Raw genomic sequence first — 26,443 nt, 5'->3', positions numbered from 1 at the left:
GGATGGGTGGGATTCTCTGCGCGTTCAAGAGGCTTTCCACACTTTTTCCGAGCAATAACACTTCAAACTCAAGTGGAGTGTGCGATACGTGTGGCCGAGTGTGTAAGCTTTCTGTGTCGCACTTTAAGGGTTCGCTTTTTAGGGTGATGCTACGAGGGTAGAAATTTGTATCGACGGTATAACGTGTATTTAAATATACGTGACGAGATTCACAATGACTTCAGACCAAGCTTCAGACATCAAAATGTCGAATATGCCACAAGGTGACACGATGGAGATTTTTTACTTCATCTTTTTGATCTATCAAACTGACAAAAAGAAACGTAAATTCAAATTTACGATACGCAGATTATTAAAGTCAATATAAAACAAAATGGGTCTGTATAACGGTGAGTCGACAACCTTAAAGGTCAATGTACAGGTGGTTACAAGTTCCTACCTCATGCTTCCACAGGTCAATCAACAGCAAAGAGCGCCAGATAAGAGCTGTGTGCTTAACTGGTAGTGCAGCTTGATCCTCCTGATTTCAGCTAGAATGAGGAGATGCGTACCGAGCGTCTGTCAGTAGGTGCGTCTCCAACTGCGTCTGTTATGGCATACAGCGGCTGAATGTGAAATGCTCCCCTACCGGATGTTATACCTAAGGTGGCAGCCCCATCTCGGTGGATCTGGGTCCTTACGCCAACAGCCTTCTGTTTCCGAAGAAACCAAAAGTGACAGATTACGAACTGATTTAACAGCAGCGACTTTTAATGCAAAACAACGGACAATAATTGGAACTTGGAATGTATTAAACCTAGTCAAGACTCTAGGCCAGTAGGGTAAACTGGCACAACCAGCCAATGAGGCATGGCGTATGAAGCTTGAGATCTTAGTTCTGGAGGATTTACCGTACGGTGAACATCTGGTCCGTTGTCGACCGGCCGTCGATGAAACCGGATTGGTAACTTCCCACGAACTCCTTTGTTTTAGGTGACACACGACGAAAGATGATCTGGGATAGCACTTTGTAAGAAGCATTCAAAATAGTGATCGCTCTAAAGTTCTCACATTCCAAATGGTCGTCTTTCTTGTGAATCGATCAGATTACCCATGCTTTCCACTCCTCCGGTAGCTGTTCGGTTTCCCAGATCCTGACTATCAGCCGGTGCAGACAGGTGGCCAACTTTTCTGGGCCCATCTTGATGAGTTCAGCTGCGATGCCATCCTTACCAGCTGCTTTGTTAGTTTTAAGCTGATGAATGGCATCCTCAACTTTCCTCAGCCAGCGTGGGAGTTGGTTCATTTCCGTTCTCCGCTGCACTGGGAGTCGTCGTTTCCTCCGCAGTGGTCTCCCGTGCCTACGTTCTCCACGCCATTCAGGTGCTGATCGAAGTGCTGCTTCCACCTTTCGACCACCTCACGTCCGTCCGTCAAGAGGTTGTAACCTGCTCACAACCGACGGCCTCGCGAGAGCCTCAAAGTAGCTCCCATGGTCGCCGTATAAAATGAAAGCATAGGTCTATCTTACCATGTCAAGCTCATTACACATACAACACAACAACAGAACACAGCATCCATGCCTGATAAGTCCTGAAGAAGACTACCTGAGCATTCCTGGGAATAGAGCTAACCATATCAACATCGTACAGCAGCCTGGGATATTGTACACTCGGACACAACCGAGAGATTGATACCCCTCTGATAAGCACCATAAACGTATAGCAGTAACCCTCACATGTGGTACTGCTCTTATCACCACCCAATGCATACGGGAGAGTACTGCCCCTACACATTATAACCGCAAGCTAGCCATATAGTTGGATTGATATAGCTCTTCAGTTCTCGGTTAATTTCAAAGCAGGCTCAACGCGTGTGATCGAAAATTATTGATTTGTAACGTGCTAACTCATAGGGTGGGATTTCAGGGTCGTTCAAAGCTTACTTTCCCTCATACACAAGCCGTGGAGCCGTATCAATATGAGTAGGAACTGTTGGTGGTGAAAACCTTGCCAAAGATGCTGTTTTAATGGAACAGTGGTCAACCAAACTGCACAAACATACAAAGGGGGGAGGGGAATATCAATGAACACAAATGATCTTACTAAATAGCGAGGAATGAGAGTAACAAAGTGGACGAAAACTAATAAGAAAGGTGAAAGTTACATTACCCAGGGCTGCTTTCATAAATAAGCTGACTACCGCTGAGGCTAATTCATTTTACAAATACATACATAGTTTATTCTAATCTATGACGTCACATTAGCTAGGGTGATAATACTTGCGGAATTTTGTAGGTGTTTGTGGCCGATCCGGATCTTTCGCAGCCGGTGGATGGTACGCTGTGGTCTCTGACCAGCCTTTGCCGGTGGGATATTTGAGGTTAGGTACGCCGGATGTATCTTTCCGACCTCTGCCGGCATGGTGATCGTTGGCATGATGATTTCACGGCAGATTCGGGCCAGACGGTGGCCCATCGTAGAAAAAGGGGGGGGCGTCACTGGTAGATGAGAAGCCTTGTAATAAATCGCCAGCGGTTTGCCGGACCAGATGAAACTCCAGCAGGTTGCCAACGGAAGCGAGGAAGGGTTCCCAACTTCCAAGCGGATGATTATTGGCAGTGTTTCGACCAATGGCGGGCTTCTGACGTCATCAGGGGTTTCAAAATGGCGGTCGCTGCGCCGATGTGCGCCGCCGCTATGCACTGGGAATCGGCGATGTTAGTGCCGACGGAAGATCCGTCCGCTGCACCTTGAGATTCGTATAAATACACAAAAAAGAAAAAGGTCCTTTTCGTTGGACCTGACCACACCACATTAATCACCTTATGACGTCGTTTTTAGCATTCACACATTTTTAGCATAGCTTTGCAATGGTAATTTACCTTTTTCTTGCGTTTTAACCTGTTTTAGTGTTCTGTTCTTTCGATGTTCTTTGTCTAACTGTTTCATAGCTATAAGTTTTAAACAATTAGTTTTAGGTTACAATTTGCTTTTTTTTTGTTCGCACTAACCGTTTTAACACTAACACATTTTACTAACACAGTTTTTTTTTAACGTTTACAACCGTATTTTAAGTTTTACCCTATTTTATTTAAGAAAAGAAACCAAAAGTTAATATAAGTTTCACCATGCGGTGGTCTATTGTTCTGACCATTAGAATTAACACAATACGCGCACTACACTATTTGGGAATCAGTTGTGGACAAAGAGGGAAATTCTGGTCAAATCCAGCCTTTTATAAGAAATCCACTTTCTCTGAGGTTGGATTTGACATCTATGTTTTATGTTGTGTTTTGGCAACCATGTTTCACCTATGCGCCATCTGTGGATTGGTACTTGAATTTGCCTAGGGTTTCTTTTTAGGTCTTGTTCACACTACCCCGGTATATACGCTTTTGAGACCTGGTATGAGTTGAAAGTGGAACGCTTCTCACTCGTGACTCATCAACCAGTGAGTTTGGACAGTTCCTAGTTAAAGTTATGGAAAGGGTCTATTGTTTTCGGGAGGAAAATGGGATTGATGGTGGAGCCAGCAAGTAACATTGGAACCAACGGTTACATTACCCCATCGTCCCTCCTTCAAAATGAAGTATTTCATTTTGAATGTCATTTTAGTCGGGTTTAATGATTAACTTCAACCAAAAATCAATTCATGATTATGGTGAATTAAAAAATTCATTAATGCCTTTCTACTCGAATATTCTGTTCACCTTCATCGCCTACGCGAGAAGAAAAGATACTCATCGTGAGAAAACTCACACCAATACACGTTAGTATTGAGAACTGTCATCTCATGGATGACTCACCTTGAATGTTTATGTTTACCTTTTACGCGTCTCAGATTACGAAGGTTCGCGAAACCCACGTATCGATTGCTAATTTACGATTTATTCGCGCTTTTTGGGTATTTTCGTTTTCAAAATCTTGTCCGCTACAGAAAGTTCTAAAAAACTAGGATGTGCGCATATCCTATCGCGATTTCGGAATCAATAACCGGTCTACTTGCCATTTTCATGTTTACAAATCAGCGAAGCAAAGAAGTTTCTCTTGCGAAGGTAATTTTGAGATTTTACCCTGCAAACCAGGTGTTTGTAAACATACCATCAACTTATTTGTCTACCTGTCAGGATTTATCAATCAGGCAATCTCTTGAATGAGGGGTCCGGACCTCTATGAATGGTAAGTGTTCAATTCTCGAACGACTAATTTGAAGATCTTCATTAACATATTGAATCATGATTCTAGGGTTGGACTACGTTCGTCCAGTCTCGTATCCTGCCGGGATATATCTAATCGCCAGATCGCTTCCGCTGTACTGGTCCCGGTCAAGGACAACTACATAGATCTCGTACCGATCGCATCGAATATGCACATGTACGAGGAATCTACCAACAAGTTTGACGGTCTTCACCGCTGATTACCTCAGGTTCCTCTTGGAGACCCGAGCAAAAAAAATGATTTACTCTCGCTATCTTTGTAGGAGAAAAAGGAAACATGAAATATATTATGATTGGAGTAGGTGGGGGTTCTTCTGATTGTGGGAATGTTTACGTTGTGCCTTCGGTCTTTCACCTGTTTTTCAATGAAAACAACGGTGATCATTCTTGCATTCAATTAGCTGTTTTAGGCTGAGTAGGATGTACGTTTTGATCGGGATTACTGTCGTCGCGTATACCCGGATAATTGAGGTGAGTATCTCCCTCATTTCGATACTAGACAGGCACAAAGTTTCGGCCTGGCTCCTTTTTAACGATGTTTTCGCGACGATTATTTTCGTTTTTATTTTGATATTCTAATTGTGTTAGACCTCGTCCGTAATTCAACCGGGGGACTTCCTGCCTTACGGTGATAGATAGTCTCGAAGAACTGCCGGTGTTCTTCCTTATTCTGTTCGCGGTAGAATCTTGAATTGATCTTGGAATCTTGTTCCAAGAATACTGGACATCGGATTCTCGGGTTCGATCGTCAAACATCGCATTGTTCGTCAATCGTGGCTAAGTTCGCGTGATTGTTTCTACGGTTCGTCTTCGGAACAGATGTTCCCAATCTAATATTTGCATCGCGGTCATAATTCAGTTCGGATTTATTTTCTAGTTCACGGATTCGTCTAAAATCCGGAAATTTTCAATAAATTTGGAAATAAATTTAAAAAAAAAGCCTAATAATCTCGCGTATTCGAAAATTCTAAATGATGATACACATTGAACAAAACTATTTCAAAGCAAGCGTGTTGTAATTTCCTAAATTGATTATTCTATATACATTTCGCGCGCGATTCATGCCTTATTTACTAACACATTCACATGCATAATTGAAAAATTTCTAAATTAACTGAACTATTTACATTTTGAAGAGTACGATTAGAATCACGATCCCGTTCACAGATAAGCGGACATTCTAGTATTTTGTGAACAAAATCTGTGGTTCTGAAAAAACCTTCGTTAGAAGAACGAAGAGACAAGCAAGACAGGGCTCTGTTTTCACCTCCCCTTCCGGGAAGTTTGGAGGCATATGAGGTATATGACGTAATTTTTGTTGGGCGCCAATTGTAACGTGCTAACTCATAGGGTGGGATTTCAGGGTCGTTCAAAGCTTACTTTCCCTCATACACAAGCCGTGGAGCCGTATCAATATGAGTAGGAACTGTTGGTGGTGAAAACCTTGCCAAAGATGCTGTTTTAATGGAACAGTGGTCAACCAAACTGCACAAACATACAAAGGGGGGAGGGGAATATCAATGAACACAAATGATCTTACTAAATAGCGAGGAATGAGAGTAACAAAGTGGACGAAAACTAATAAGAAAGGTGAAAGTTACATTACCCAGGGCTGCTTTCATAAATAAGCTGACTACCGCTGAGGCTAATTCATTTTACAAATACATACATAGTTTATTCTAATCTATGACGTCACATTAGCTAGGGTGATAATACTTGCGGAATTTTGTAGGTGTTTGTGGCCGATCCGGATCTTTCGCAGCCGGTGGATGGTACGCTGTGGTCTCTGACCAGCCTTTGCCGGTGGGATATTTGAGGTTAGGTACGCCGGATGTATCTTTCCGACCTCTGCCGGCATGGTGATCGTTGGCATGATGATTTCACGGCAGATTCGGGCCAGACGGTGGCCCATCGTAGAAAAAGGGGGGGGCGTCACTGGTAGATGAGAAGCCTTGTAATAAATCGCCAGCGGTTTGCCGGACCAGATGAAACTCCAGCAGGTTGCCAACGGAAGCGAGGAAGGGTTCCCAACTTCCAAGCGGATGATTATTGGCAGTGTTTCGACCAATGGCGGGCTTCTGACGTCATCAGGGGTTTCAAAATGGCGGTCGCTGCGCCGATGTGCGCCGCCGCTATGCACTGGGAATCGGCGATGTTAGTGCCGACGGAAGATCCGTCCGCTGCACCTTGAGATTCGTATAAATACACAAAAAAGAAAAAGGTCCTTTTCGTTGGACCTGACCACACCACATTAATCACCTTATGACGTCGTTTTTAGCATTCACACATTTTTAGCATAGCTTTGCAATGGTAATTTACCTTTTTCTTGCGTTTTAACCTGTTTTAGTGTTCTGTTCTTTCGATGTTCTTTGTCTAACTGTTTCATAGCTATAAGTTTTAAACAATTAGTTTTAGGTTACAATTTGCTTTTTTTTTGTTCGCACTAACCGTTTTAACACTAACACATTTTACTAACACAGTTTTTTTTTAACGTTTACAACCGTATTTTAAGTTTTACCCTATTTTATTTAAGAAAAGAAACCAAAAGTTAATATAAGTTTCACCATGCGGTGGTCTATTGTTCTGACCATTAGAATTAACACAATACGCGCACTACACTATTTGGGAATCAGTTGTGGACAAAGAGGGAAATTCTGGTCAAATCCAGCCTTTTATAAGAAATCCACTTTCTCTGAGGTTGGATTTGACATCTATGTTTTATGTTGTGTTTTGGCAACCATGTTTCACCTATGCGCCATCTGTGGATTGGTACTTGAATTTGCCTAGGGTTTCTTTTTAGGTCTTGTTCACACTACCCCGGTATATACGCTTTTGAGACCTGGTATGAGTTGAAAGTGGAACGCTTCTCACTCGTGACTCATCAACCAGTGAGTTTGGACAGTTCCTAGTTAAAGTTATGGAAAGGGTCTATTGTTTTCGGGAGGAAAATGGGATTGATGGTGGAGCCAGCAAGTAACATTGGAACCAACGGTTACAGATTCTCTTGCCTGGCCGGTGTAGAACTTTGAATATTGGCAAGTGCTTATGTGGTGAAATTCATCTAACTTAACGCAAGTCACAGATGTTCACCATCTTTTGCATAGGGCTCGGACGAGCAAATATGGAGTAGAGTGGAAATTATAATGAGATCGGTAAGAGTGTTTCTCAAATGCCTAAAACAACTCCCAAAGTGTGATGTGTTCCTGTGAGATGGTATTAAGTCATACTTGGTGTCTTTCTATTAGGCCTTTTCTTCATATCCAACTTCTGGGCAGGCTTGATAATCCTCCTCGAAATCAAAAGAGTTTTGCAACATGCTCTAGAGCGGTGTTTTGCTTTTGCCTCGTCGCGAGGGAGCGAACGAACCCCAAACAGAGAGGCAAAAAAAACTGAGCGAGGAAGAGGGGAACGAAAAAAGAGCTGATGAAATTTTCGGGTTTTTGAGTGCGATTTTCGCCTCGAGAGTCTTTCTTTGTATGGGAGTGGAACTCGCGAGAGCTTTTTGAGTGTGAGTGGACGTGAGAAACACAACAAACAATTATGAGTGTTGGACGAACTCCTCGCTGCGCGGCAAGCTCACGCTCGATGCTGTTGAGGATTTGCGTTGTGATTTCTGAGTTTTATTTTACCTCCTCAGAAAATCGCCGAAATCGCTTACTCATTTTCTCGCGAGGGAGTTTCTGTCAAGCCTGCTTCTGGGTGAGAAGACTGCCAGTGTCCTGGCGTGATCATGGCCCGAGGTGCTAGAGCTGGAGTGTCTGGCATCAGCTCAGTGGTGTCACTTCTGTCCGGACATGCATGTCGACCGGGATCGTCGCGGGATACACTGCAAAACTCTGACACCCATCCACATTCTAACAATAGGTTACAACGTAGGTTGAGCATCAATAAATCGTAAGTACTAAAATACACCATTTCTATTATCATGTGAAATTTATGCTTTTATTTTGATATGGATTCACCCGATTAATAATTCGTCAATGGTTCCACTAGTTCGAACCTCTCTTTAGGCTGATGCTGGTACGTGGGTAAGGGGACCAGTACCACCAGCTTCCTTTATTACCTAATTTGTCTCCGTCTCATGCGACCTTTCTAGTGGAAGGTGACAAGGTCTCCGTCCTTATCCCTGCACAGCCGTTACGGGATTCGTTGAGCTTCTGGTAGAACTTCCGTGTTTCTTGTGAACGGCACACACATATGGCCATGCTTTTGGAGGCGGCGAAATCAATGAGTCGTAGACCGTTTTCGTTCGTCTGCTGGTGGGTGCTGAACTTTCCAATCATCGGTCTGAATTCCTCCTTCTGGCCTACCTGAGCGTTCAAATCTCCTATGATGATCTTGGCGTCGTGGCTTGGGCAGCGGTCATACTCGCATTCGAGCTGCGCGTAAAATGCATCCTTGTCATCATCAGTTCTTGCGGAGTGTGGGCTGTGCACGATTATTATGATGAAGTTGAAGAATCGGCCCTTGATCCTCAACATGTACATTCTTTCGTCGATCATCGTGCCTCTGCATATAGGCCATTGCGATGAAAGCTGTTCCCAGCTCGCGTGTGTTGCCGCAGCTCTGGTAGATGGTATGATTATCTCTAAACGTTCGCACCATGGATCCTATCCAACACACCTCCTGCAGCGCTACGATGCCGAACCCGCGGTCCTTCAGTAGATCGGCGTGTATGCGGGTGCTCCCAATGAAGTTGAGAGATCGGCAGTTCCACGTACCGAGTTTCCAATCGTAAGTCCCTTTTGTTCGCTGGGGTCGTTGCCGTGGGTCTCGGTTCCTATTATTCTGTTGCTGACACCCGTAGACTTCAAGATCTAAACTTTAGACAAGTTTGGATGACCTAGGATATCCCAACTGATCTGATACTGTCTATCAGAAGTACCTATCAGAAGTATTACTGAACATGATAGATTACAAATCGTAGCTTTGTATAATGAAAGTAGTCATCGTTACACCCATAGACTTCAGGATCTATACTCAACAACAGTTTGGATGACCTAGGATATCCCGACTAGTCTAATACTGTCTATTGAACTTTCAGAAGACTTACTGGACATAAAAGATTGCAAATCGGAGCTTCGTACAATGAAGTTTGGATGACCTAGGATATCCAGAAACAATATTCTGCATCATATTCTACGCTTATTATGCTGTTGAGCATCAGAACTACAGAAATATGTAAAAAAAATCTCTACAACACTTGGAAAAATTCCGGCTTCAAAGGGTTAATAAATTTGGAAGTGCTAAAATGGCACTGAGACAGACCAAGTTCCAGTGGCAACGTATAGCCACAAAAAAAGAATGAGATTGTACTACATTTTAAGTGATATCTGGTGCTTTTTGTATCCATAGTTTTATAAGGATTCAAAATACATATAATCAAATTTTAAAAGTGTTTGGTATGGGTAACAAAATTTCATGAATAAAAAGCATGCCCATCTGCATTCAGCGTTCATAATTTTACTGACACCACCTCACGAGCAACTGTCGGCAAAGTGCAAAGAACACCCCCAACATTCTGCTTCTCCCTTCTATAAAGCTCCTGATTTTCCATTCTTCTATTCAACAGCTACCAGCTCCTCGCGCTATCCATCGCTCGTTTTTATTCGTTTCCCCTCCCACTTTAATAGCCTGGGAGTTTTTCGTGCGCCCCGGCAGAGACACTTTGTCCAAACGACGGCAACTCCATTAGTTATCGTTACAAGCCATTGCGGTCAAACAGCTTCACCTCTTTAATCCCTCTGGCTCTGGGTGCTTCATCTCATATGGTCGCCCACCAACAGCGGAAACTAACCCGCCGAAGACTGGGTGGAAGTGTCATCTTTAATGTATTGATTGTCATCTAATTTTTCATAAATAACGATTATTCTCAGCGTGTGGTGCCTTTCGCTGGGAATTGTGCCACGACAGCAGAAGCTTCACGGGATAGATGAGAAACTTGAATCGTTTTACGAGCTTTCTATAAATGGGTTTCTACACACCAAGTATGTATAGTGAACGACACACGGTCTGGTAAAGGACATTAAATATTTGTACGGAGTTTGGACAATCACAGTAAGCAAACATCCCGATTGTCCCATCTTGCACGCTAATGTTTAGTAGAAAGACACTCAAAGATGGAGAGCGTGGAGATATGTCGAGCGCATAAGGAAAAATGGTTTTGATAAGAAGGATAAATCTTTCAGGAGCAATTTCCAGCACGGAGGTATATCCTGTCCGGCGCGCGCGCTCGAGCTGAATGGCCCCCAATCAGGGATACAATTTCTTTACTACACTTCGGTAACAAAGTCTCGAAGTTTGCGAAGCTGGGAAACTCTGACTCAACGGTGCGAAATCGATATCCTTTTCCGTTTCGTTTAAACGACGACCTCTTAAAGCATGTACCTGGGTGGTGCGCTTTAACGTAAAATTACCTCTGGACCATCGCATCACATTGAATTGAAAGTTGCACAGCTCCGTGGAGAGTAGTAAACAAGTCCAATAAAAATCGTATAAATGTTCCGTGATAAGAATTGTAGCATTCTTCCGGAGTCACGAAAAAAGACGCTTTTTATGACCTCTGTATTTCGTTTGGCAGCTTCCCCCTGTGACTCTGTGATCAGTGGAATAGCCCAACAAAAAAAAGCACTTGTAACGACGCGACGCAAGAGGTGGCGCTTAATGGTAACGTGATGGGCAATTTTCCCTTCCCAAATAGGGGAGACTATGCTCTGATTTACATTTGGTGATAAGTTCTAGCGAATGTGCATAAAATTAATGTTTGAAACATTTTCCACGTTCTCACCCGATTGGTAAGATGTAAATCCAGCAGAAATTGCTAACAATATCTACAATGCTGACCATTGGCACAAATTTCCTAAATGAAGAAGAACGTGCCTCAGGCAGAGTTGATGTACACGTGCTGTAGTCCCATGTACGGGAGCCACATTGCAAGCAAGCTCCCAGGAGCACAGTACATTTTGAGACTGAAAGTTGTGTGCCTCATTTTTCTCAAGATGTGTCTCATGAGCTCCGTCTCATGCGCCGATTAAATTAGAAAATTTCACGACAAAAACTTCCTAAACGAACGAGAATTGAAACCTTAACCTTTGCATTGAGATTCCCTAGTCGTATCGCATAGACCAACCAGACACTTGTGTTCTGTACGGAAAAAAAGTTGTTGAGGTTCTTCGTTACCAAGAAGTTGTTTTTCACCTTAGATACCAACAGCTCACGCAGCGCATGAGACGAGCTCCCCGGGAGCTAGGTGCCTAGCTCGCACCCACCAGATTTTCGTGAGCCTCTTAGCAGCGCAGCACACTGCGATTTTGAAGAGCTGGGAGACAATTTGGTGGGAGGCTCGCTGTCGCATTTATGTACACATGAGCAATGGGAAACTCTGCTCAGGAGGCAACCTAGTGAATGCTAGCCAAACCACGATGACGAAAAAACTACTGAACAGCTACAACAAAGAAAGAATGAAAGGCTCAGGTAAATAGTGAGGGACTGGAACCTTCTCCGACGACATCGAAGGTGAACGGACCTAAACTGTAACCGTTCACATTTCCGCCAATCCCATCGTCTCCTCGGGACCTCGGGACCTGCTTCGGAGATGGACTAGTGAAGTTCGCACTACCGGCGTTAATTGCTTTTGGTAGGATATGGCGAGAGCCAGAGATCAAACTACATACTTCAGTTGGCAGTTGGAACAAGAAAGATAAATTTATTTTCTATTTTCTATATATTGATATTTCATGGCTTACTAAGACTAATATTTTGTCGTCTAATTCCGACAATACAAGCCTAACTTTACCAAACACCGTATGTAACATATGTAAACAAAAGAGTTTTTCCCATGAGGCGCTGAATCTCGTTAAGGGCTACTTGTATCACTCATCTTTGGGGATGATTTGTGAAAAAATATCCGAATTTTTCACGTCCCTATAATGCTCAATGTATGAGTTGCTATGGGAACAGCGAACTTCCCCTCCATTTTTCTCCTTTCCTGTATTTTGTTAGATACGGTGTTTGGTAAAGTTAGGCTTGAATAAAGTTTAGTAACCCTAACTTCGTTTTAAAAAGTACAACACTACCAAAACAAACCTGGCTCGTCGTATACAGCGCGAGCGCGGTGCAGTTTCAGTTGCTTGATGGCACGCGTGCTGAAAGGTTAACAACCTCAATCGTAGGGGCTGCAGTGGTTTAGTCAGTATGTTAGCCAATATGAACTCGGTGGGACAATACTTCAGAACAATTTGCTGCTGCTCTTGAAAATCACGAACGTAGAAATATTTGGTTATGGTTATTGGCAACGACACGTCTTCACCTAGATCGACCATCAGCTTCTTCAACCAACTCAATTCCTGGCATGCTTCTGTTAAGGCCACGAGTTCCACTTCCGTTGACGACAGCGCCGCCACACAGGTTTGTTTGCGAGATGCCCAACTAATGATGCCACCTCCAAACTGAATCAGGAAATCGGAATTGAACTTCCTGTCACGGTGGTTGCCGGCCCAATCGGTATCCGCATACATCTCGAGCCCGTCAGCTGTGGATCCAAGTGTCAATTTGTGGCTACTGATTGACTTCAAGTACCTCAGTACCCTCTTGGCCTCGTGCCAGTCCAATCGTGTAGGACAGCTTGATTTCCGAGCCAGGATGGAAGGAAACGCTTACTGCTATGCTAGGAAACGCTTACTGCTCGATGGCTTATCGTTTTCTAGACCAAATCGTTCCGTGAGCTTCAGGATGTACTGTTCTTCATTCAGCAGGAATCCGTTACCATCCTTCTAGATCTGGATTCCTAGGAAGTGCTTCACATCACCCAATGCTGTCACTTTGAAGTGTTGCTGCAGTGCCCGGTGTATAGCCTTGAATTCCTCCTCTGTCCTGTAAATTACTAACATGTCGTCCACATAGAGTAGTATGTAGGTGAAAGTGTTGCCCTTCTTTCACACGTACAGACTTGGGTCTGATGATGATGGAACGAAACTCATTTTTCGTAGGACTGCATCGATGCTGTGGTTCCACACTCATGCGGATTGCTTGAGCCCGCTCCTTTTGAGCATGCACACCGTGTTTGGTCCTCCCATGGCGTATTCCTCTGGTTGCCGGATGTAGATGGTTTCATCCAATTTCCCATGCAGGTATGCGGTTTTTACGTCCATGTGCTCCACAAGCATTCCACGACGACTGTCTACCCGTGAGTAAAGCCCTGATGGTCACCTGCTTGGCAACGGGAGCAAACACTTCGTCGAAATCTACGCCGAACTTCTGGTTGAAACCTTAAGCAAACCTTTTTCGTCCTCCTTCGATTTGAATATCATTTTGCTGCCGATGGCTTTTTGGCCCGCTGGTAGTTCTACCAGCTCCCAAGTGTTGCTCTCGATTTGCGCCTGGTACTCGTCGTCCATCGCTTGCTTCCACAGTTTCGCTTTAGGTCCCTTCAATACTTCGGACGGGATACGTGGATCACCAGCGTTTGACGGTTGACGTCTCGCTGTTAGTCCCTGTTGTGGGCCACTAGCTGTAGGCATCAGAAGGCCGGCTCCAGAGGCACGTTATCCTCCATTTGGGACATTTATGCCATCGCCACATATTTAAGCCTATTTCATCGTCTACATGAGGGAGAATGGGACAAGGGATGGGAATTAGGAAAGGGAAATGTGATGAAATTGGAAGTGGTGTCCTAAGGTAAAATTTCCATGCAGTTTTGCGTAGATTCAACACCATTCGATAGTCTCTATTTACTAAACTCCCTAGGACCCAGAAAACTCAAAGATAACTTTGAGTACCCACTCCAGAAGAGGCCGTGGCTGTGACCAACAGTTTTGTGCTTAGGACAGTCCATGTCTGGGACGACGACCCAACAAACAGAACTTGCTGAATAATGGTTTCTTAAGCTAAAGTTCGCTTAAGAGTGGTTTGTTCCACTTTTGTACAGCAAAACTGTCTGTTAGGGAGTGCTACGGGATCATAAGATGTTTCATAGCCTATTAGTTTTAACAGCAAATAATTTTGTAATACCCAGGCGCGTAAATTCTGGCGATGTAACTATTTTCAAACATGATTTCATTAGTTTACATCGTTTTCCAACAATTATCACACTCACCGTGCACACTCTGGTTGTCACCGGAAAGTATCAACAAACCCGTTCCAGATCAAACCTAGAAGCAGTATCATAGTTATCATCTGTCTACAAAATCGGTGAAATAGCCGAGAGGTAAGGGATATGCCTCACAACCAACGGATCAATGTACGAATTCATGCCAATATTTGTCTTATATATGATTTGGTTAATCCATTGATCTAGCGATTGCTAGACCCATTTTCAAGCTGCGGGGGCTAATTTGCTGTGTGGAAAGGCGGGTCACCGGGTCACTCTGCCACAGTCTTCCGCTCTCGTCCTGACATTGCTGCAAAGCAGAGCGTTAATGATTAATCACAAATTTAATCATGATTAATGATTAATGATTAAGATTAATCAAAAATCATTAATCATAATCACAAAAAAATTTCATTTAATCATTAATCATTAATCTTAATCACACTGATTTCGCAATTTAATCATTAATCAGTAATCATAATCATAGGAAAAAAAATTAATCAATCATTAATCATTCATCACCAAAAATGATTCATCATATAAAAATATATGATTCAATTTGAATTGGTTCAAATGCTGCTCTAAATAATATAATGTATGATTCTTTTCTCAAAAATCTCCCAGACAGAGTATCCATTTACTTTTGGAGCTTCAAAAATATTTTAAACAACAAATATATTTTAATCATTTGCAGTTTTTTGTGATTGATTAATCATGATTAATCATGATTTTTAGTCAACGAGCCCTTTTTAATCATTAATCATAATCAATAATCACAGATAAAATCAATTTTATTCATTAATCATAATCATTAATCATCTCAAAAATCAATTTAATCATTAATCGCAATCAATAATCACCGAAATTGGAATTTTAATCACCAATGATTAATCATGATTAAAATTTCTGTTAATCATGAACGCTCTGCTGCAAAGCCGATCCACAATTGCTACTATGAAGGCCAGGTTCGGATCTCCGTCCGTGCCTAAAACCTACCCAGGTAACCAATAAGCATTTGAATAAGCTGTATTTCAGCTATAAAACTGCATTATATCTGCTTGCTGCTGTATCATAGCAGTTCAACTGCTGAATTGCTCTGTATAAGCAATTCAAATGCTGCTTTAAATCGGACAGCTGTTGTGTAGCATTTCAAATACACGATATTTTTTGGGTAACAAGCATCCTAACTGCTACTTTATTGCCATAAAACTGCTAAGAGAGATGAGCGATGTTAAAACTGTTACACATTTCAACTTTTCAATTCATGTGTCACGACTATAGGATCCATTAATTCAGATGCCCTATCATTTACTGGTAGCAACGAAGCTAATCAATGAGAGAACAATTGTTTTCCAAATAAATCCCATGGAATAAGAAACCAATTATGCCATCGTGTATTATGTGGATGTTTTGATTATCAGCACTTGCCCGAGCCGTTGTCCGGGCACAGCAAAATAACTGCCGGTGTGGTACTGAGACCTTTAATAGATCAAAAAATCAACGCACATTATCTGATCATTGCTCATCTTGTTCATCATCATCATCAGCCAGAGGATTGTGGGATCGAATCTCAATTTCAGCTGGAACAGCAAAAAACAACTGCAAAAATAAACAACAGCCCAAAAGCCGCACAGGAGAGTGTGAGTAAAAATAGAAAGGGGAGAATATGAAGCGACTGAAATGCGCAGGGGAAAATGTTTTTGTTTATGTTCGATTTTTTGGGGATAGGAAAGCTAAGCATTTAATCAGCCGTATATTGGGCCAAAACCTGCATTTAATTTGCACTTATGGCGCATATACGGCATATTAGCATTTAATGACCTGCAGTAAAGGCGCATATAGTGCTGAATAAAAGCAATTTTAACTGCTTATTGGTTACCTGGGTAAGGTACACCGGGGCAAGTTGAAACGGGTGGGGCAAGATGAAACAGCGGGTTAACGTTATGTTTTCTAATGATGATAAACAGTTCGATCGCCATAACACATAGTTTTTGATTCAAACAATCATTTAGCGAAGGAAAAAAATCCAAATTGTATTGAAATCTATTTCAAAACTTCGTGTTTCATCTTGCCCCACCCGTTTCAACTTGCCCCGGTGTACCTTATCTACGTTAAGCAGCTCTGTAATCCCTACTAGTTTCTCATCGGTTACCTTCCTCCATCGCCCATTAGAGTCCGCGGCGATCTTACAAAAAAAAAGCCAAGGAGTCGGATCATGACGAAGAAAGAGCACCTTGATGATACTGTCTACGCTGACTGTTCGGTGAGACCCCTCATACATACCTCGTGTCTTAGTTATCACGACCCTGTAAGCGCCACCTCACGAGTTCATATTAGTACTCTAGCATAGACCCTCATAGCAGGCCTTTTTTCCACCGACCGGTGTTTTTGCTTTATCTCGGTATCTTGAGCGCAACTTTGGCAACGGCGAACGCCACACGTTGTTCACCTCCCTTTTTATCAATAGGGTAAACAGGTATAATATGCCCCCTTAAGCAGAAGTGGCAATATGTATATCTAAAACTGGTGCCTTATTCAATCTACTGTCCACTGCAAATCGTTGTTCCTAAAGTCAGTGAAGTGTTGTATGCCTTTGGAGGGGCGGCTACGGAAGCTTTGAAACGTTTTTCGAAAAGGTTCCAAAATTGTCCTTTTCAAAACAAACGGGACAATACGCCCCATCAAAAGAAAAACGTCCAGCCCCGTGAAAAAGCTGTCCCAGGGGATAATTCCACCACATGCTTATCGTAAGGGGATCTTTTAACAAGTGTTTAACTACATAAAAGTTGCAAAATAACACAGGCGAACAGAAGTAGCTTCGTTTGCAATGAAGTCAGCTTACAGGAGGTAATGTATAAAGCTTGATGGCAATTATTCTTCAATACTTAAGATTTCTAATCGATCACGCATGCGGAAAGCGCTTGAATCGCTAGAAAATAAGGGGGGCCATTATATCCTTTTACCCAACGTGCTCACTGCATCCGTAGCCTATCTCGTAGACAGGCGCGGTGCAGATTCACAATAGCTTGTGTCCACCAGTAGGCCGAGTGGGTCCTACTGTATTCTTACTTGGAGTGGACTTTCTTTAGCATGCTGGCATCGCATGCACGCGAGAGCAAAGCTACCAACAGATCTTCGGTTAGACCGAATAAGTTTCGCTCATGGCAGAGGGCCTCCCCAAATATCTCGTCGTTGGTCGTTGAAATAGGATGGATTCCACCAGCTGTTATTGCAGACGATACTGTAGCGTACCGCCAGATGGTCACTATGTAGACATTAGGGAACGTCCATAAATTACGTCACGCTTTGAGGGGGGAGGGGGGGTTCAGAAAAGTGTGACAACCCATACAAAAATTTTAGAGGTCCCATACAAAAAGTGTGACATACGTCCCGCCTTCCAGTTCTAACTATTTGTTAACCCAGAACTGTATTATCGACTCTGCTCCGTTTCTGCTAAATGTACTTTTAGAGGCTACATTAGCCAGTCCGTCATCGAGCATGGTCATTAGGCCTGTCCAGCTTTTCAAAAATGTTCTCTGATTCTCAAGTCCACCCCCATATTTTGATTGACATCCTAAAAGAAGTAACTGGTCAAAATTTCAGCCAAATCCATTGAAATTAAGAGGTGCATCAAATCAATTTTGTGTTTTTCGACTATTTTTGAACTTCAAAAAATCATAACTGCACTAAAACTTGTCAAAACTTAATTCTTTCGGCAGAAATTGAAAGCTACACTTGTTTGCTACAACTTCTCCGAACAACGTAAGCCAATAAAATTGAAGGAAACATGTGTAATTATCACATATGTGATCAGAAAAACCTTAAAAAGTTGATTTTTTGAAAAGTTTTGTTCTGGAACACCCTAATATACGTAATAAGTTTGATAGTTTAAAACGGCATCATATTCTCCTATGTTTTTTGGTTATTTGCTTCTTTGACACCAATGCTGTAGGAGTTGAGCAAAAATTACTAAAATTTGGGAAAGCCAAATGTGGCCTAAAAACTAGCTTTTTGGAGGCAATCACGCTGTGGCGCGAAATTGTACTGGACGTAGTAGCTTTGCTTCCTTGTAGTTTGCCTTGGCTACCCCCTATCACGGGTGATAACAAACAAGCGTGATGACAGGTGTTGGCTATCATATCAGTGCTGACGCGATGCCACTTTTTGCGCGCCAAAGCGTGATTGCACCCGAAAAGCTAGTTTTTAGGCCACATTTGGCTTTCCCAAATTTTAGTAATTTTTGCTCAGCTCCTACAGCATTGGTGTCAGAGAAGCAAATAACCAAAAAACATTGAAGAATATGATGCCGTTTTGAAAAATCCAACTTATTACGTATATTAGGGTGTTCCAGAACGAAATCTATCAAAAAATCAACTTTTTAAGGTTTTTCTGATTACAAATGTGATAATTACACATGTTTCCTTCAATTTTATTGGCACACGTTGTTCGGAGAAGTTGTAGCAAACAAGTATAGCTTTCAATTTCTGCCGAAAGAATTAAGTTTTGACAAGTTTTAGTGTAGTTATGATTTTTTGAAGTTCAAAAATAGTCGAAAAACACAAAATTGATTTGATGCACCTCTTAATTTCAATGGATTTGGCTGAAATTTTGACCAGTTGCTTCTTTTAGGATGCCAATCAAAATATGGGGGTGGACTTGAGAATCAGAGAACATTTTTGAAAAGCTGGACAGGCCTAATGGTCATTGCCTCCCCATTTCAATGTAACTAGCTGCCTGCCAACTACTAACCCGTGCAAGCTAGCAGCAGCAAGGAACACCTCGAGCTGGGTCTGAGAGTGAGCTTACTACTGGGTGATCAAGGGGACGCAGGGAACGCAATGCTTGCGTCTGTACTCGACGAGAGCAGCGTTGGAACTGAAAATATAGGAACTTTTCAAGTGTGCTGCTTGGGTTGTCAGCTGAGGATCTCTGAAAGACCGGGTTATTAAGACCTTTTATTTACTTGCTATTCGCGGATGTCCCTTATCAAATCAAGCATTTGGGAGGGTTTGAACAACCTTGCAACTTGTCGCCATCACCTCGACATTGCCTGCAAAGCTTGTTAGTGTCACGGCCTTCAATACACTCTAAGTAATCTTTCGGTGACTCGAGTATGCCCACAGGACCTGCCCAATTTGAATTTCCCTATTTAAACGGACTTATTCATGCCCGTCACACATAGGGGTAACTCTCGCTGAGACCGTCCCACTATTTACACCATGTCTTCAAAAATGTTTAAGGTGGCGATTTTCTGAAAGTCCTCCCCAAAACAGTAAGGAAAATGCATTTGGTTAATCAAATTGGTGGACCCCCCGTTAGTTAGAGCCACAAGCATTTTGGCGGACCTCTCGATTTTTGTCAATTGTTGGTTCATTGAAACCGTTATAACTCGAAAGTTTCGCCAGAAACCACCTGAAAACTATAGGTTGTTGAAAAGAGAGAAGATAGGGCTACTATTTACAGTTATAAAAAGTTGGGTCGGCCATATTGATTTTGGCCGCCATCTTGGATTTTTATACCAAAACTGTTTTTTCACCATGTTGGCAACCACCGATTTTCAAAATTTTTGCGTCAATCGAAAGCTGGGACATTTTTACACAACATATCAAAAATTTAGAGATGTATCTTTTTCCTATCAAAAGTTATTTGCACTTTTGCGAATCATGCCAATTTTGCGCACTGGGCCAGGTGCCGATTGTTTACATAAATGCAGCATTATTTCACAGTGTTTACGAACATTTATTCTAAATCTGAATCCACTAATAAAAAGTTGAAAGTTCCAGCTTTTTAAAACACCAAAAAAGTTTAAAAAGCAATGCCCGCATCATTGAGAAACAGTTAAAAATGAGAACGATCCTCCGATTTGCCCTAATTTTGCTGCAGGTGCGTTTGTGTATACAAGCAGGCGCCAACTTTGATGCTGTTGCGTGTCATTGCCGGTGCGCATGGAAATGTATGGAGAAAACGTGTCATGATTTACAAAAGTGCAGATAACTTTTGATAGGAAAAAGATACATCTCTAAATTTTTGATATGTTGTGTAAAAATGTCCCAGCTTTCGATTGACGCAAAAGTTTTGAAAATCGGTGGTTGCCAACATGGTGAAAAAACAGTTTTGGTATAAAAATCCAAGATGGCGGCCAAAATCAATATGGCCGACCCAACTTTTTATAACTGTAAATAGTAGCCCTATCTTCTCTCTTTTCAACAACCTATAGTTTTCAGGTGGTTTCTGGCGAAACTTTCGAGTTATAACGGTTTCAATGAACCAACAATTGACAAAAATCGAGGGGTCCGCCAAAATGCTTGTGGCTCTAACTAACGGGGGGTCCACCAATTTGATTAACCAAATGCATTTTCCTTACTTTTTTGAGGAGGACTTTCAGAAAATCGCCACCTTAAACATTTTTGAAGACATGGTGTAAATAGTGGGACGGTCTCAGCGAGAGTTACCCATAGCCGAACCAAGTTCACATGTGTCGCTGTCGGACCTTTCCGTAGCCGATCGTCTTGAGTGGCCACTTGCCCCTCGCACTGTTGCCACATTGCCGTGACAAGCTCTTCCACGTCTATGATCTTTTGATTTCTAGACCAAGTCTGAAATCTCTTCAGCGGTTAAAGCCCTCACCTCGACACCCTTGCCAAGAACTTCCGTTAGAAACTTGTAGTCGGCTCAGTGGCGTAGCCAGAAATTTACTCTGGGAAGGGTTTTCGACGATCAATGATGCCTTTTCCATTATATGACACTCACATTTCGTGAATAGCCACGAATAATAAAGCAATATGAATTGAATTTCAGTCGTAGCATTAAAATAGCGGCACAGCCGAAAAAAATTTTCGTCAGAAAGCGTTTTATGCGAAGTATGCACTTCAACCGGAATCGCTCAAGTAATTGTCGTTCAGTGCATTATTTTTCCGTGACCGGAATGGTCAAGAAATTTAACACAGCAAGCCCCATTTGATTTGACGTTTCGTTTCAGCTCCGTACTAGGATCCGGAATAAAGCAACGCTTTATTATTTCTTGAGCGATTCCTTGCCTGAATTTTCCACGCATCGAGATAGGCCAAGAAATTTCTTGCGATCAGCGTACTACCCATTATACTGAAAAAATAATATATAAAATAAACACCACCCCCCCCCCCCCCCCCCATGGCTACGCCACTGCGTCGGCGCCCTTCAAAGTTTTGTCGCACTCGAGGATCATTCCACCTGTACGAGTACGTCGAATACTGCGTACATCGGCACCAGAATCCATGAACTTAGCATCGCACTCCATCTGCCTGTCCGCTAGGGTTTAGGAGGCGTGTCCTTCCCTGACTCGCCCTAAACTGTGGTCCTGTGGTGGTTGATGACCTAGGGTAAGTGTGCCGATCGTTGTGGTAATAAGGTAAATTAATTCAAAAAAATATGATCATACCATCTAATGAACGGTTTCAAAACGTTAGTCGGTAGTTTTCTATCCAAATTTGCTGGGAAAAATATGAAAACTATCGTTTCTCTCTGTTTTCGATCAATAATCGCATACCACAACAATAGGCACACTGTTCCTATTATGGAGGTAAAATTTAATTTCGGTTCCTAATGTTGCGGTATCCCATTGAAATCATATGGGATACCGCAACATTAGGAACACTACCGCAACAATAGGAACACAGCAGCAGAAATATTAAGGAAAATATTTTTTTAAACTAGGTTTTTGGGCAAAACGTAAGCACACAAAAAGTGCAATCTTATAAATTAAGCATAATACATCTATTGGGCGAGAACAGCTTTCCCGGGAAGCTGACTAGACTGATAAGAGCAACGATGGACAGTGTGCAGAACAGCGTAAGGATTTCGGGTGAACTATCCAGTTCATTTGAATCTCGACGGGGACTACGACAAGGTGATGGACTTTCCTGCCTACTATTCAACATCGTCCTGGAAGGTGTTATGCGATGAGCCGGGCTCAGCAGCCGGGGTACGATCTTCACGAAATCCAGCCAATTTGTATGTTTTGCGGATGACATGGATATTATTGCTAGGACATTTGGAACGGTGGCAGAACAGTACACCCGCCTGAAACGTGAAGCAGCAAAGGTCGGACTGGTGGTGAATGCGGCTAAGACAAAGTACATGCTGGTAGGTGGGACTGAGCGAGACAGGACAAGCCTTGGCAGCAATGTTACGATAGACGGGGATACTTTCGAGGTGGTAGAAGAATTCGTCTACCTCGGTTCCTTGCTAACGGCTGACAATAACGTGAGCCGTGAAATACGAAGGCGCATCATCAGTGGAAGTCGTGCCTATTATGGGCTCCAGAAGAAACTGCGGTCAAAAAAGATTCACCCCCGCACCAAATGTACCATGTACAAGACGTTAATAAGACCGGTGGTTCTCTACGGGCACGAGACGTGGACGATGCTCGAGGAGGACATGCAAGCACTCGGAGTTTTCGAGCGACGGGTGCTAAGGACGATCTTCGGCGGCGTGCAGGAGAACGGTGTGTGGCGGAGAAGGATGAACCACGAGCTCGCTGCACTTTATGGCGAACCCAGCATCCAGAAGGTAGCCAAAGCCGGAAGGATACGGTGGGCAGGGCATGTTGCAAGAATGCCGGACAACAACCCTGCAAAGTTGGTGTTTGCTAACCATCCGGTTGGTACAAGAAGGCGTGGAGCGCAGAGAGCACGATGGGCGGACCAGGTGGAGCGTGATCTGGCGAGTGTTGGGCGTGACCGACGTTGGAGAGCTGCAGCTGCAAATCGAGTATTATGGCGGCAAATTGTTGATTCAGTATTATCATGAATTTGATGTTAACTAAATAAATGAAAATGAAATGACATCTATTAAAAATGCCTTTTGGTAACATTTCAGTCGAAAAAGTGCTCAAATGCCACTACCACAACATTAGGTACTACCACAACGAAGGGAACAATTACCCTACACACGGTCGAAACTCTCTGCTCCCTTCAACACGGGACGGATGGGCCTTATTAGGCCCTCCCTTCTAGCCTTTCGGAACACCTGGCCGGGATCCGACTTACTGGCATTACTATCCCTCACTTTTGAGTTCAACAACCTCCTTCCTTGCTAGCCTGCCTAGGTACAGACGGCTGCCTCTCACGGTTCTGTGATTGTTTGTCGTAAGCGTAACGTACCTGACGTACCCTTCGGATAACAAAACACCGAGTTCTCTACAGCAATGATGGCTTGGTACGCTCGGTAATTGATGATTACCGTATTACTGTGTTCTAAGGAACCTCTGATTTCATAAGGAAATTAAGCAAAAAAAGAGCTGCAAGATCGACATCTTATTTTGATAGTAACCGAAAGTGGAGCAACCGCAACCCAGACTCCCCTACATAAATACAACACGGGCGGAAGAAGTAGGCACATCACAACAACGGTAGCGAAATGCTAAAAGCAATCGGTTATGACCTTGTGGCGAGATTTCGACGTCGGTAGCTGGTGACAAGGCGTGAAACAGAGCGTGGCAGTTTGTCAAGCTTTAATGCATAAGTAAGGTAGAAAAGCGAAAGTATAAGTGGCGTTTTCTTGGAAATTTTTGAATCGTCTGTCCAGTTGGGCATCAAATGGCAATAATAGGTATTACAGTGGTTGACCCCTCTTTTCTGGATTCGGTTCGCCATAGGAGAATCATAATCTCGTTTTTGAATTATAGACAAGACTTTTTTGTAAATAAGAAAAAGTACTGTAGCAATAACAGTTGATGAGAAAAATGACACGACTTACCTAAGAGAAATTAGCATTGGCGTAGCTAGGGGGGGTTCCAGGGGTGCCTGGCACCCCCTAGAACAAATTTGGCACCCCTTAGAATTTTTCCTTGACAGGCACCTAAAATTAAAAACTTCACACAATAATTCCAATATTTATTAATGACTCGTTTGAACAAAACTTAAGCATACCTGGAATTACTTATATCTGTTGTACGTTTTAGCGTTTTTGGATATTGGTAAGAACAATGAACAGACTTCTCCATGGATTCCCCTCCAGAAATACCTCTAACTGCATTTATTTATACAGTAATTTCTCTAGCCCTCCTTTATGGATTCCTCCCGATATTTCTTCAATAAACTTCCCTTAGGATTCTGCTTCCTGATGGGGTTGTACATACAAGCAATTTCTGCAGAGATTGATCCAGCAATTTCTCCGGTGATTCTTCCAGGAATTCCTTTAGAGATTTTATTCAGGGATTCTTCCAGAAATTTCTCATCGAATTCCTCCAGGAGGTTATACTGGCCTTCCTCCGGGAATTGTGGCTAGGAAAGCTCAAGCAACTCCTGCTGACATTCTTCCATTCTTCCAGCACTTTCTCTTAGAAAAAATCTTACTCTGGTACCTTCAGGAATTCCACTAGAGAAGTTCTGGTATTCCTGGTATCCCTCCAGAAATTCATGCTGCGATTCCATTAGGGATTCCTCCAGTATACTTATACCAATTATTTCAAGAAGAACTGTAGGTATTCCTCCAGGCATTTGTTAGAGGAACTTCTCTTAGGATACCTTCGACATACCTGATTCAAAGATTTGTATAGAAATTACTTCTATAATACCTCCCAGAATTCTAAAAATTTATCCAGATATTTCAGCTGGGATTCCTCAGGTAATTCCTATTCTATTCTTCTTTCAAAAATTCTAACTTTGGTACTTCAAAAATTATGCTACGGATTCTTCTAGAGCTTTCTCCTGGATTTTGGCTGGGATTTTACCAGGTAATCTTCCTGGAATTCTTGCAGAAATTCTTTTGGTTGTTCTACCAGGAATTTCTCCAAGGACTCAACCAGGAATTCCTCTAGAGATTTTATCCAAAAATTCCTTTAGAAATTGCTCATGAAATTCCTTCAGAAACTCCATTTGGCCTTCCTCAGAGAATAACTCAAACAACTCCTCCTGCGGTTCTTCCATAAATTCCTCCATAAGTTCTTACTATTATATGTCCAGAAATTCTTCTAGTTATTCCTATATGAATTAATACTAATAAATAATATTGGCTGGAATACTTCCGGGAAATCTTCCTGAGATTCCTTCAGAAATTCCTCCTGCGATTCCTTCAGGGCCTTCTTTACATATTCTTCCAGAATTCCTCTAACGGTTCTTGCAGGGACACCTAGAGCAGTCCAAGGATTTTTTCTTTAGTTTACCCCAGGCATTCCTGATGGGGTTTCTCTAGAAATTCCTCTATAGTTTACTCCAGCAATTCCTCCTAGGATTTTTGCTGTCATTTCTACATTGATACATCCCAGAATCGTTGTAAGAATACCTCCTGGGATTTCTTCAGAAGCTCTCTGATGATTCCTCCAGGAATTTTTATCCAAGATATTTTACCCGAGGATTACCGCATAATTTTCTCATAGATTTTCTCCAGGAACTCCCCTTGGCCTTCCTCCAGAAATTTCAGCAGGATTTCTAAATTTTTTTTTGCTAGGTCTCCTCCAGAAATTCTTACTGTGATACCTGCAAGAATCCCTCTAGGGATTTGTCAAGACATTCTTGCTGGGATTCTTCTAAGAAGTTTTCCTATGAAACTTCCAGAAATGCCTTTGATTTTTTTTCAGGGATTTTTCCAAAGGCTCATTCAAGAATTCCTATAGAGTTTTAATCATGGATTGCTCTAGAAATTAATCATGGTATTACTTCTGGAACTCCACTTGGCCTTCTTCAAAAAATTACAGCTGAAGGAATCCCAATAGAAATCTCTGTGGAAACTCCTTAAGGAATTTCGAGAATAGTTGAAATTTCCAGAGCGAACACAGAAGGTACTACTTGACAAATTTCTAGTAAAATCCTATAACAAATGAACGGGAAAAACTAATTGATTAGAAGGCACCGAATGTTTTTGATTGACAGATTGAAAGATGAATTTGTGGAAAAAATCACGTTCTGATGGGATTCGAACCATCGACTCCGTATTCGCTAGACCACAATATAACCTTTTTTAGGGTTCCTTTCGCATGTTTTTTATTAGTGTGGTATTGTTTTAAAAAGCAATTTCATTGCATGTTTTTCTTAATTTCAATGGCTATTCCTTTGAAATTATTTCAGCAATTTCTTTTTCAGTTATTTTGCAATTTTCTCAGGCAATTTTAACGTGATTACTTTTGTTATTATCTATGATTTAATTGAATTTATATATTTTTCTTCCAAAAATTGCTGAAC

General features: G+C 42.3%; 1 protein-coding gene and 1 long non-coding RNA gene across 11 annotated transcripts in view; one reads left to right on the top strand and one right to left on the bottom strand.

The window, feature by feature from the left end:
• Positions 1-26,443, top strand: part of LOC109410067 (growth hormone secretagogue receptor type 1) — a 484,121-nt gene that overhangs the window by 320,449 nt on the left and 137,229 nt on the right. The gene's annotated exons all lie outside the window — the stretch shown is intronic.
• On the bottom strand, positions 1,415-8,370 carry LOC109415773 (uncharacterized). Of its 3 annotated transcripts, none has more exons than XR_009996430.1 (4): positions 6,518-8,370; positions 2,993-6,378; positions 2,864-2,932; positions 1,415-2,724 (listed from the first exon to the last, which is right to left on the bottom strand). It is a non-coding gene; the product is annotated as an uncharacterized LOC109415773 (long non-coding RNA). The 3 variants fall into 3 exon arrangements; XR_009996431.1 differs by having other exon boundaries at positions 2,864-6,378; positions 6,518-6,586; positions 6,647-8,370; XR_009996429.1 differs by having other exon boundaries at positions 2,864-6,378.

The sequence above is a fragment of the Aedes albopictus genome, chromosome 1 (genome assembly GCF_035046485.1).
Source record: "Aedes albopictus strain Foshan chromosome 1, AalbF5, whole genome shotgun sequence".
NCBI classification, from domain to species: Eukaryota; Metazoa; Arthropoda; class Insecta; order Diptera; family Culicidae; genus Aedes; species Aedes albopictus.
This window is presented reverse-complemented; position numbering and strand designations above follow the sequence as displayed.